We start from the raw sequence: 13,256 nt of genomic DNA, 5'->3' as shown, positions 1-13,256 counted from the left end.
TTGCCTGTGAAACCCTTTTTGTGCAAAGCAATGATGACAGCACATGTTTCCTTGCGGGTAACCATGTTTTGACAGAGGAAGAACAATGATTCCAAGCACCACCCTCCTTTTGAAGCTTCCAGTCTGTTATTCGAACTCAATCAGCATGACAGAGTGATCTCCAGCCTTGTCCTCGTCAACACTCACACCTGTGTTAACGAGAGAATCACTGACATGATGTCAGCTGGTCCTTTTGTGGCAGGGCTGAAATGCAGTGGAAATGTTTTTTGTGGATTCAGTTCATTTGCATGGCAAAGAGGGACTTTGCAATTCATCTGATCACTCTTCATAACAACTTCCAAAGTTGTGGCAAAATGGCTTAAGGACAACACAGTCAATGTATTGGAGTGGCCATCACAAAGCCCTGACATCAATCCTATAGAAAATGTGTGGGCAAAACTGAAAAGGCGTGTGCAAGCAAGGAGGCCTACAAACCTGACTCAGTTACACCAGCTCTGTCAGGAGGAATGGGCCAAAATTCACCCAACTTATTGTGGGAAGCTTGTGGAAGGCTACCCAAAGCGTTTGGCCCAAGTTAAACAATTTAAGGCAATGCTACCAAATACTAATTGAGTGTATGTAAACTTCTGACCCACTGGGAATGTGATGAAAGACATAAAAGCTGAAATAAATCATTCTCTCTACTATTATTCTGACATTTCACATTCTTAAAATAGTGGTGATCCAAACTGAACTAAGACAGGGGATTTTTACTAGGATTAAATGTCAGGAATTGTGAAAAACTGAGTTTAAATGTATTTTGCTAAGGTGTATGTAAACTTCCGACTTCAACCGAATGTCTCAGTGCTGAAGCTGTCTGTGGTAACGACTGTGTGTAAGGCATATTTTTTTCTCTCCCTGGAGCTGTTCTGACAGTCTCTGGAGTTAACTGCAGCTTTAGCTCCCGTCTGACTGGATTACACAGACTATGGTGTCTATCTGTACTAGACCGTCTTACACACACACACACACACACACACACACACACACAAAATATTTTACAGCACACTAAACCAGTTGAGACAGAGGCTAACCTCTTGGGGTGTGCGTGCTTGCACGTGTGTGTGTGTGTGTATACAGTAAATCAGCTTACACACACGTCGTGGTCTGTTTGGGCCGTTGACTGGCTCCATAGCCCTTCCATCTCGACAGGTCAGTAAGCACATGGCGGGATTAGAACTGTGTGTGTGTTGGTTTTGTGTGTCCGTGTAATTGTGACCAATTCCTTCGAGGGTTTGAGAAACAGATGTTTTAGAGGATTTTTGGTTAGTGGGGGGGGTCTTAGTATTTGTATGGGGCTGAAACGGATATTAGAAACGCTATGGGAACCATGAAGGAGGGCCTAACCTGCAATCAGATCAAACAGTTAGAGTCCACCTTTGTAGAGAATAGGATATCTGGGTGTATCTGGCAACTTCTAAACCTCCGCAGTTACTGGGTCTAAACCTCTGCAGTTACTGGGTCTAAACCTCTGCAGTTACTGGGTCTAAACCTCTGCAGTTACTGGGTCTAAACCTCTGCAGTTACTGGGTCTAAACCTCTGCAGTTACTGGGTCTAAACCTCTGCAGTTACTGGGTCTAAACCTCTGCAGTTACTGGGTCTAAACCTCTGCAGTTACTGGGTCTAAACCTCTGCAGTTACTGGGTCTAAACCTCTGCAGTTACTGGGTCTAAACCTATGCAGTTACTGGGTCTAAACCTACGCAGTTACTGGGTCTAAACTAGAGGTCGACCGATTAATCGGCATAACAATCGGTAATCGGCATTTTTGGATGACGAATACATTGCATTCCACGAGGAAACTGCTTGGCAGGCTGACCACCTATTACGCGAGTGCAGCAAGGAGCCAAGGTAAGTTGCTAGCTAGCATTAAACTTATCTTATGAAAAACAATTAATCTTCACAAATTCACTAGTTAACTACACATGGTTGATGATATTACTAGGTTAACTAGCTTGTCCTACGTTGCTTATAATCAATGCGGTGCCTGTTAATTTATCATCGAATCACAGCCTACTTGGCCAAACGGGTGATTTAACAAAAGCTAATTCGTGAAAAAAGCACAATAGTTGCACGAATGTACCTAACCATAAACATCAATGCCTTTCTTAAAATACACAGAACTATATATTTTTTAACCTGCATATTTTGTTAAAATAAATTAATATTAGAAGGCAATATTAACTAGGGAAATTGTGTCACTTCCCTTGCGTTCATTGCACACAGAGTCGGGGTATATGCAACAGTTTGGGCCGCCTGGCTCATTGCGAACTAATTTGCCAGAATTGTACATAATTATGACATAACATTGAAGGTTGTGCAATGTAACAGGAATATTTAGACTTAGGGTTGCCACCCATTTGGTAAAATACGGAACGGTTCCATATTTCACTGAAAGAATAAACGTTTTGTTTTCGAAATGATAGTTTCCGGATTTGACCATATTAATGACCAATGGCTCGTATTTCTGTGTTTATTATAATTAAGTCTATTATTTGATAGAGCAGTCTGACTGAGCGGTGGTAGGCAGCAGCAGGCTCGTAAGCATTCATTCAAACTTTACTGCGTTGTCCCAGCAGCTCTTAGCAATGCTTGCTTCACAGCTCTGTTTATGACTTCAAGCCTATCAACTCCTGAGATTAGGCTGGAAATACCAAAGGGCCTATTAGAACATTCAATAGTCAAAGGTATATGAAATACAAATGGTATAGAGAGAAATAGTTGACGTGTCATAATTCCTATAAGAAGTTTTAGGTTGTAGTTATTAACTGGGAATATTGAAGAACTGGGAATATTGAACCACCAGCTTTCATGTGTTCTGAGCAAGGATCTTAAACGTTAGCTTTTTTTATATGGCATATATTGCACTTTTACTTTCTTCTCCAACACTGTGTTTTTGCATTATTTAAACCAAATTGAGCATGTTTCATTATTTATTTGAGACTAAATAGATTTTATTTATGTATTATATTAAGTTAAAATAAGTGTTCAGTATTGTTGTAATTATTACAAATGTGTATATATATTTAAAAATCGTCCGATTTAATCGGTATCGGCTTTTTTGTTCCTCCAATAATCGGTATCGGCGTTGAAAAATCATAATCGGTCGACCTCTAGTCTAAACCTTAGCCGTCACTGGGTCTAAACCTTAGCCGTCACTGGGTCCAAACCTCAGCAGTCACTGGGTCCAAACCTCAGCACTCACTGGGTCCAAACCTCAGCAGTCACTGGGTCCAAACCTCAGCACTCACTGGGTCCAAACCTCAGCACTCACTGGGTCCATGATCTCCTGATGGTGTGTGTGACTCACTGGGATGAGAGCTAGTGGACTTTTCTCTAGAGAGTATATAGGCTGTATGGTTACACTACACACACACATGCACAACACACACACACACACAGGGCTCCAGACTGTGACCATTTAGATGGATTTTGCGACCCTGTGACAATTTTTGGGGGGGAGCCTAAACTATGATTTCATAACGTATGGTATCCTCATGATTCCTGTATTGAAAGTCTCTGCCTGCTTGCCCCTATACCTGTTTTGCTCGGGACTGCTGCTGTTTTGAGCAGCCGCTCTCTTTCCTTTACCGGAGGAAAAAATGCTCCAGGAGAAAGAAAAATGTTGTTATTTGTATAACATTTCAAATCCAATTGCAGGGAAAACACAGCTACCATGTTGTCACAGTTAAAGAGAAGGTTCTCAGCTTTCTGTAGGTATAATTAAAAAAAATTAAATTCTAATTTTTTTGCTCAATTTTATTACCAAGATATTTGATATTGATATTAATGCACATAAAGATGCAGGCAAGTTCATCTCGATTGAACAAAAATTACATAATTTCTAGAACCCAATTTTAACAGTAAAATATATTTTATTAGACTTAACAAAAATATTAATGTAATGTGTTGGGGGGGAGGAGGGTATTTCTGTCTGTAATAAAGCCCTTATGTGGGGAAAAAAATTCATTCTGATTGGCTGGGCCTGTCTCCCCAGCGTGTGGGCCTGGCTGCCAAGTGGCTGCACCCCTGCCCAGTCATATGAAACTCATAGATTAGGGCCTAATTAATTGATTTCAATTGACCGATTTTCCTTATATGAACTGTAACTCAGTAAAATATTCGAAATTTGTTGGCTTTTTATATTTGTTTGCTCATTTAGAAATCCAATTGGCAACCCAAAAATGCATGACAATCACTGGATTAAGTTGAACATTAAAAAAAGATATATGTTGAACCACAACCTGAGGAGATGAAACACCTTTGTTCTTGAACACCATCTCAGTAGACTATTGCACGTTTTAATAAAGCACTGAATGACTGTTCAACATGCTACTCGTTGTTTATATTGCGTGATGCCGGGAGGGGGAAAGAAACTGGTGCAACGAAATCATGGGCTGGTGCCACCAACTGGAAAAACTTAGTAGCACTAGTGCAACCAGTGGAAAATGTTAAGACTGAAACCCTGCACACACACACACACGCTACACTACTGTATGTAGGTTTCCTTTATGTGGATGAAAGAGGAGAGCCAGGCACCCGTTTTAGCAGTTGGATTAAATCTTGTTCCTGATCATCTGCGGCAGACAGACGGACAGAGACGCTAGCTGGCTGCTCAGAGCTAATCCTTGTGATTGAGGCCGGGTCTCGCTGGGGCTGTCCCCGTTCTTACCCCTCTCCCTTTCCCCCCTCTCTCGCCCCTCATCTCCTCTCCATACCCTCCTTCTCTATTCTTGCATTCTTCCTCGTCTCCCTTCCCCTATTCCTCCTCCTCTTCATCCGTGCCTATGTGAGCCCTGGCCAGACCCTGAGACTGGCAGAGAGAGCGAGAGTGACAATAACTGGAACAGAAGTCTCTATGGTGGCTAGAAGACATTTAGATCTGACATCTTTTTCTCAAGTGTGTGTGTGTGTGTGTTTTTTTTCATGCCCTGCGAGCAGTGTGTGACATTTTATAGGGCAGTATCCCTCTCTCCACCCCCATGTCTTCTAAAGGCAGAGCCCAGGGGCCTATGGAACCCGCTGAAACGGTCTCTCTGCCTCCTATTTGTCGTGTGCGCGTGTTAGTCTGTTTCCACCATGTGGTCAACTCGCGACTGCTAATCAAGCCTGCGAGGCTAGCCCAAGGAGACCGAGAGAGCGATCTAGAGGGAGCTAGAGAGAGAGAGAGTGCTTTCCTTTGTCCTTCTCACTGGAGCAGAGAGAGATGCCTGGGAGGATAAGCAGACGGATGGAGATGGAGACTGAGGAAGGGAACGGGGGGGGTAAACAGAGTGAATGTCTGCCCTCCTCTGTGGCATGACACCGTGGAGCCCTCCGTTTCTTTCCACGTTCCCCTTTTTATCTCTGCTTCCTTTTCCGCTTTCTTCCTCTCCCTCTCTCCTTTCCTGGTGTCTGTCCAGAATGAACGTGTTAATATTTCAGAGCGACAGAAGTGCTGCACCAAACCCTTCCATAGCCCTAGGCGGTTGTTACCTAGAGGGTTAGAACACAGTGTGTGTGTGTGTGTGTGTGTGTGTGTGTACGGTGTCTATATGACTACCACATGACAATCTCTGTCAGTGTCATGCGGTTGTGTTGCGATGTATCTAATCTTTTCTGAGACAGCTTGCAGTACCCCGTTAACCACCCTAGAGGGAGCCGATTGACGGCAAGGCCAATACTACATCCTCAAGGACGTCCTCTCTCGGCTCGCGCTCCACACCGTGTACCAACCACTAGTGGATTTGGGAGCACCACACACATACACACACACACATGGAGGGTGGGCGAGCGGGCGAGCAAGTGTCAACCCCCTCCAGCGCTGGTTGGGCTTGTCTGAGTCCTCTGGAGTGTGAAGGAGGGACGGGGAGAGGATGAATCTGAGGTGTGTGATTTTATGTGTGTGTGTGGTTGTGTGGAACTCAAGGTCACTGGCAAAGTGAAGTGGATGAGAAGAGGAAACATTTGCGCACATAGCCCTCACCCTTTCTCTCTCTCTCCCTCCCTCTTTCTCTCTCCCTCCCTCTTTCTCTCTCTCCCTCCCTCTTTCTCTCTCTCTCCCTCACCCTTTCTCTCTCTCCCTCCCTCTTTCTCTCTCCCTCCCTCTTTCTCTCTCCCTCCCCCTTTCTCCATTTCCTTTGTTTGACTCGTTTTATGGCCCCCTCTCTCTCCCTTTAACTGTCCTCCTCTCCTCCCTCTTAATTTTGCAAACACACTCCCTATTATTCTCTCTCCCTCTCTCTCCTCTCTCCCCTCTCTCTCTCTCTCTCGCTCTGTTTTAATTAGCTGGTGTAATTGCAGTAGTAAATCTTAGCTCATGTCCCAGGGAGAGTGGCTGATATAGGGCTGATTTAATAACCACAGCCAGTGGTAGCGCATTACAGCTAACCTCTAACTGCCTCTTCTCGCCCTGTGTGTGTCCATGTCTATCGTCTGGGTGTTTTAAAGGGGGGTTTATGAGCTGTTTATGTGGTTGTGGCAGCAGTGAGAATGAGTTCAAGGTGAATCTGCGTCTGTGTGTCAGCTGTGGTGCCTTATCAGTGATGCAGGCTGAATAGCGTGTGTGTGTGTGTGTGTGTGTGTGTGTGTGTGTGTGTGCTTCATCACTGATGCAGGCTGCATGGTGTGAGTGCGTCATCACTGCAGACCTTCATGGCCAGGAGAGCAGAGAGAGGTCAGAACGGCCCTGAGAGAATAACACACACACACACAACCTTTCTCTCTATAACACACACCCTCTCATAAACTCTCAGGGTCACTCTCACAGAGAGTTAGAGTAGTAACCACTAGGACCGTGGTGTTCCTTACTGTTGGCTGATACATTACTATAGAAACAGTACTGTGGTTTAGCCAGTAGAGGTCACTCATACTCCACGCATCACCATACATACAGCCATCCACATGAGTGACTCTTTTGTTCGACAGCACATGGATCACTGGCATATACACTAAGTGTACAAAACATTAAGAACACCTTCCTAATATTGTGTTGCACCAACCACCACCACCCGCCCACTCTACAAGGTGTCGAAAGCGTTCCACAGGGATGCTGGTCCATGATGACTCCAATGCTTCTCACAGTTGTCAAGTTGGCTGGATGTCCTTTGGGTGGTGGATCATTCTTGATACACACGGTAAACTGTTGAGTGGGGAAAACACAGCAGCATTGCAGTTCTTGACACAAACCGGTGCGCGTGGTACCTACTACCATACCCCGCTCAAAACCACCACTTGCCCATTCACCCTCTGAAGGGCACACCTACACATTCCATTTCTCAAGGCTTAAAAATGCTTCTTTAACCCGTCTCCTCTTCATCTACACTGATTGAAGTGGATGTAACAAGTGACATCAATAAGGGATCGTAGCTTTCACCTGGATTCACCTGGTCAGTTTGTCATGGGAAGAGCAGGTGTTCTTAATGTTTTTGTACACTCAGTACTCACGGCTAGTTCAATGATTAGAAAGTAAGCTTAAAATAAATATATATGTATGTAGTTCTAGGGAGATATAAGATTATGTAAATGTAAGGGTGCCATAAGGTTGCAATACATGAAATGTAGAGACTTTATGAGATTTGGTCGGAAATGCATTGAAGAGGTCTAATTTGAGTTTTAGAGTAGAGGCTTTTGGTGTACTTTTAAAATCTGTTTTGGGACTTGTGTGTCTTAATTCAATGATGTAGGTAATTAATTTAAATAAATATATGTTGTCTGTACGTATACACTAGGCCTACTCTTCCAACCATATATAACTTGTTTGGACTTTTTACAAATATTTTACGTTCTCTAGATGGTACTTTTTGTCATGTGTCTTTACCATACTATCACCACACACAGCACACATGCAAGCTGATGACTGGTGGAAATGACAAATAAATGACCTTCTCATTTTATCATGATTTGAAATTTGATGTTGAATTTATTTTCGACTTTATACAGCCTTTATAAGATGACATGTGTGCGCTTTGGGTCAGTGGAGTAATTCTTTTAAGCAGTTCCACTGTTCAGACACCAGGGGTGCGCAAGTGAGCACAGTCCTAGCCCCTCCCCTAACCCCTCCCACCCAGCCTGGCCCTCCCACATCCTGCTTCCCTTCCCCCCCTGCCCCACCCAGCCATCTGCTGTTGGGCTCCACATGCACTGCCAGGAATCCATTTTCTCTGCTTCCTTTCAGAAAGAAAAACAGGATGAAGGGCTCTTTCAGTCCGAGGTTATCCTGGAAATCCCCTATTCTTTCTCTCTTTAACACACACACACACACACACACACACACACCGTGGCATAATGTGCACATTTAAAGTTTAAAGGGACCAAGTCTCCGTCAGCTGTCCTTCTGTTAAGTTTAGACAAAAGACCTCATGCCTCTTTTTAGCCCCCCCCTCCCTCCCCCTTCCCCATGCTCTCCATTTTCTCTCCGGTCCCCATGCTCTCCATTTTCTCTCCGGTCTTTGTCACGTACGTTCAAACTTTTAGAGTAACTTCATTTTTCAAATTGAACGCGTGAGGCTTCCAGTCTAAACATATTGAATTAAGGTCGTGAAGTTCGAGAGTTTGTAAACAGGAGAAAAAGTGTGTTGTATGGCAGCTAGACATGTAGAAGCATAATATCAGGAGCCTCTCAGTCCAAACGTTAAGAATGTGACTCCCGAAACCTAAAAACCCTCTCCTCCACTTCTAGCTGGGGAGAAACTCGGGGCATAAGAATGTTTTATGGGGGGGGGGGGGAAAGTTGTATTCAAGTTATATAATGTTGAGTGCACTTCTCCCAGCTGGCCAGTAGAGGTGTCATGAGCTACTCTTTTCCTCCATACGCACACAATGGACTCTGCCATCTGTAAGCTTTTAGAACAAAAATAACCTTGGTCCAGTCTACTCCGCATGCAGGGAGTGGTAATGAGAGAATGAAAGAGGAGAGGGAATGAAGGAGAGGGAAATAGATGAAATAAGAGAGTGTTTCTCTCTGAGAAGGGGTTGATTTATGTTCTTTCCTGTTTCTTTTTTTTCTTTTTCTTTTCACGCTCTCTTTTCTTCGCTCCAAGGCAGCGAGCCGTCACCTCCTCACACAGATTCTATCCTTTTAAGGAGTGAGAGAGGAAGGGAAGAGAGAGAGAGAAGAGGATGGGGGGATGAATAACAGTTCAGGCCTGGTGACTGATAAACAGTCTCCTTTTTGTACAGACACTCACTCACTCACTCAGACACACACAATTTTTTTACCTTTATTTAAGCTTGAACTATTTAACTACTGCATGACTTGGCTCTCCTCCTTAACCCTCCTCTCCTTTGTTTCTCTCTCTTGATAAGCAGCAGGAGATGGATTTGTAATGTTAGCTGAACAGTAACGAAAAGACTTGAGAGCATATACACACACACACACACACACACACACACACACACACACACACACACTTGTCTCAGTGCCAGACAGCTGTTGGAGAGGCAGGGGGCTCTGGTGGGGGTAACCGGGGGGGGGGGGGGTTGAGTAGGGGGTCCCCTTTGTGCGTGTGGGGAGCAATAGAACTACAGCATGTACTATAAAACAAGAATGTTTGTGTGTTTGCTAATGGACATGCCATGTGTGTGTCAGTGTTCTCCCCCCATTGTGGCTGTTTAGTGTGAGTGGTGTATTATCAGTGGCCAGTAGGGGTGCCATTGCACCATAAATTAGAGAACCTGTATGTGTGCAGCCGTTTTCCCCTCGGCCTAGGGCCCCTTTTGCCCTCGGCCTAGGGCCCCTTTTGGCCTCGGCCTAAGACCCCTTTTGGCCTCGGTCTAAGACCCCTTTTGGCCTCGGCCTTGGACCCGTTTTATAAATCAGTGATGACAACGTCATAGGAAAGCTTATCAGAGGGTTGTGCTCTGATTGGCTAGAGTGCATCATGCACTATAATAAGCGTAAGACCACACTCTCATCCCCTGTTCTCTCGCTCTGTCTCGCTCTCTACGTGATCAAAAGTATCTGGACACCTGCTCGCCGAACATCTCATTCCAAAGTCATGGGCATTAATATGGAGTTGGTCTCCACTTTGCTGCTATAACAGCCTCCACTCTTCTTTCCACTAGATGTTTGAACATTACTGTGGGGACTTCCATTCAGCCACAAGCATTATTGAGGTTGTGCACTGATGTTGGGTGATTAGGCCTGGCTCGCCGTCTGTGTTCCAATTCATCCCACGGTGTTCGATGGAGTTGAGGTCAGGGCTCTATGCAGGCCAGTGAAGTTCTTCCACACCGATCTCAACAAACCATTTCTGTATGGACCTCGCTTTGTGCACAGGGGCATTGTCATGCTGAAACAGGAAAGGGCCTTCCCAAACTGTTGCCACAAAGTTGGAAGCACACAATTGCCTAGAATGTCATTGTATGCTGTAGCGTTACGATTTCCCTTCACTGGAACTAAGGGGCGTAGCCTGAACCAGGAAAAACAGCGTAGACCATTATTCCTCCTCCACCAAACTTTACAGTTGGCATTATGCATTCGGGTAGGTAGCTTTCTCCTGCATCCGCCAAACCCAGATTCGTCTGTCGGACTGCCAGATGGTGAAGAGTGATTCATCAGTTCATTGAACGCATTTCCACTACCAATGTTTGTCTATGGAGATTGCATGGCAGTGTGCTCGATTTTGTACACCTGTCAGGAACGGGTTTGGCTGAATAAGCCAAATCCACAAATTTGAAGGGGTGTCCACATACTTTTGTATATATAATGTATGTCCATCTCTATTTGTCTCTCTGATTGTGTGTGTCTATGTCCCTGTGTGTTTGTCTTTGTCCGTGTGTGTAACGATGGATATCCTGATAGTCTTCCTGCTCTCTGTAGGTTCCAGGACAGAGTGTGAGAGACACAATGGTGTTTATGATTCCTATTGACAATACAGACACACACATTATGCACACTCAGACACGCAAACACACAAACACACACAGTACATTAGGTACATACAAAGACAACATATGCTTGTTGTCACACAGGGAAAACACATATGCTACCCACAGACAGCAGACGAGTGACAAAGATGCTTACAGGAGGTCATGATGCCAAGTGAAACAAACAATGCTGTTCAGTGGTGGCTGTGAGTGGTGGAGTGTGAGAGACAGACAGAGAGGGGCCTCAGACAAAGGCCTGCTCTTTGTTATAATACAGTGTACTGTTGTAGTGGTAGTACTGTTTTAGTGGTAGTACAGTTGTATTGGTAGTACTGTGGTAGTGGTAGTTGGTGGTGGTGGTAGTAGTAGTGGTAGCACTGTAGTAGTAAGGGTAGTAGTGGTACTGTAGTAGTAGTAGGAGTAGGAGTAGTACACCTACTCATTCCAGGGTTGTTCTTTATTTTTACTATTTTCTACATTGTAGAATAATAGTGAAGACATCAAAACAATGAAATAACAAATATGGAATCATGTAATAACCAAAAAAGTGTTAAACAAATCTAAATATATTTGAGTTTTTTTCAAATTAGCCACCCTTTGCCTTGATGACAGCTTTGCACACTCTTGGCATTCTCACAACCAGCTTCACCTGGAATGCTTTTCCAACAGTTTTGAAGGAGTTGTTGGCTGCTTTTCCTTAACTCTGCGGTCCAACTCATCCCAAACCATCTCAATTGAGTTGAGGTCGGGTGATTGTGGAAGAAACTTTTAAAGTTCTTGACATTTTCCGGATTGACTGACCTTTTTTTGTTACAATTTTGCAGGTTTATTAACTTAAATATCACATTTACATTACTATTCAGACCCTTTACTCAGTACTTTGTTAAAGCATCTTTGGCAGCAATTACAGCGTTGAGTCTTCTTGGGTATGACGCTACAAGCTTGGCACACCTGTATTTGGGGTCTTTCTCCCATTCTTCTCTGAAGATCCTCTCAAGCTCTGTCAGGTTGGATGGGGAGCGTCACTGCACAGCTATTTTCAGGTCTCCGGAGATGTTCGATCAGGTTCAAGTCCGAGCTCTGGCTGGGCCACTCAAGGACATTGAGACTTGTCCCGAAGCCACTCCTGCATTGTGGTGGCTGTGTGCTTAGGGTCATTGTTCTGTTGGAAGGTGAACCTTTGCCCCGGTCTGAGGTCCTGAGCACTCTGGAGCAGGTTTTCATCAAGGATCTCTCTGTACTTGGCTCCGTGTTCATCTTTCCGTCAATCCCGCCTTGTATCCCAGTCCCTGCCACCACCATGCTTCACCGTAGGGTTGGTGCCAGGTTTCCTCCAGACGCGACGCTTGGCATTCAGGCCAAAGAGTTCAATCTTGGTTTCATCACACCAGAGAATCTTGTTTGTCATGGTCTGAGAGTCTTTAGGTGTCTTTTGGCAAACTCCAAGCGGACTGTCATGTGCCTTTTACTGAGGACTGCCATCCGTCTGGCCACTCTACCATAAAGACCTGAATGGTGGAGTGCTGCAGAGATGGTCGTCTTTCTGGAAGTTTCTCCCATATCCACAGAGGAATTCTGGAGGTTTTTGGTCATCTCCCTGATCAAGGCCCTTCTCCCCCGATTGCTCAGTTTGGCCGGGCGGCCATTTTAGAATAAGGCTGTAACGTAACAAAATGTGGTAAAAGTCAAGGTGTCTGAATACTTTCCGAATGCACTGTACGGTATATTTCGAAATACCGACTGATTTTCAAAAACCATTTTAAAAAATAGTCTTATTTATTTATTTTTTGGGGGGGGACTGCATGCTATGCCACTGCTTATAACTAACTATAAGTTAAGTATAACCATAAGAAATCTAAGATGTGTCAAATAAATGATATCAAGCTCAGGGCTGAAGCTTGCTAACTTGGCAAGATCAAGCTTCTTGGTTACAGCAGAGACATTCTATCGCTTCCTGGATCAAGATCCCTGTTAGCTAAATTATTTTGTGCGTACAATTTGTTTGTGTGTGTGTGTGTGTGTGTGTGTCCAACACACTGAACTCAACCCAGAAGTACACACACTCCCCACAGACAAGTTCCTGACCCGTGTCCCAACAGTTTGAGTGTGTATGGTGGTGTGTTCGCTGCTGCTTTGTGCCTGCCTCCGAGCCCTCCATGTCCATCTGCATGAGAACTATGTCCAGTAGCCTTGTGCGACGTGAAAATTCTTCCCCCGTGGTGGTGGAGTGCTGTTTCTCCCGTCTACTCCGAGGTGTAACGTTACAATGCTCCCAACACCTCCATGACGTTCTACAGCTGGAGGTGGGAGGCACACGAAAAGGGCATCTCTCCCTGCCAGCCTCTATCCACCCCCCCCCCCCCCCCCCC

The 13,256-nt window shown here is 44.7% G+C and overlaps 1 protein-coding gene across 2 annotated transcripts in view; it reads left to right on the top strand.

Annotated features, from left to right (window-relative positions):
• The window catches only part of LOC120048178 (protein diaphanous homolog 1), a 120,384-nt gene that overhangs the window by 87,935 nt on the left and 19,193 nt on the right, over positions 1-13,256 (top strand). The gene's annotated exons all lie outside the window — the stretch shown is intronic.

The sequence above is a fragment of the Salvelinus namaycush genome, chromosome 5 (genome assembly GCF_016432855.1).
Source record: "Salvelinus namaycush isolate Seneca chromosome 5, SaNama_1.0, whole genome shotgun sequence".
Taxonomy (NCBI): domain Eukaryota; kingdom Metazoa; phylum Chordata; class Actinopteri; order Salmoniformes; family Salmonidae; genus Salvelinus; species Salvelinus namaycush.
Note: the sequence above shows the minus strand (reverse complement) of the source record. Positions and strands in the feature narration are given on the sequence as shown.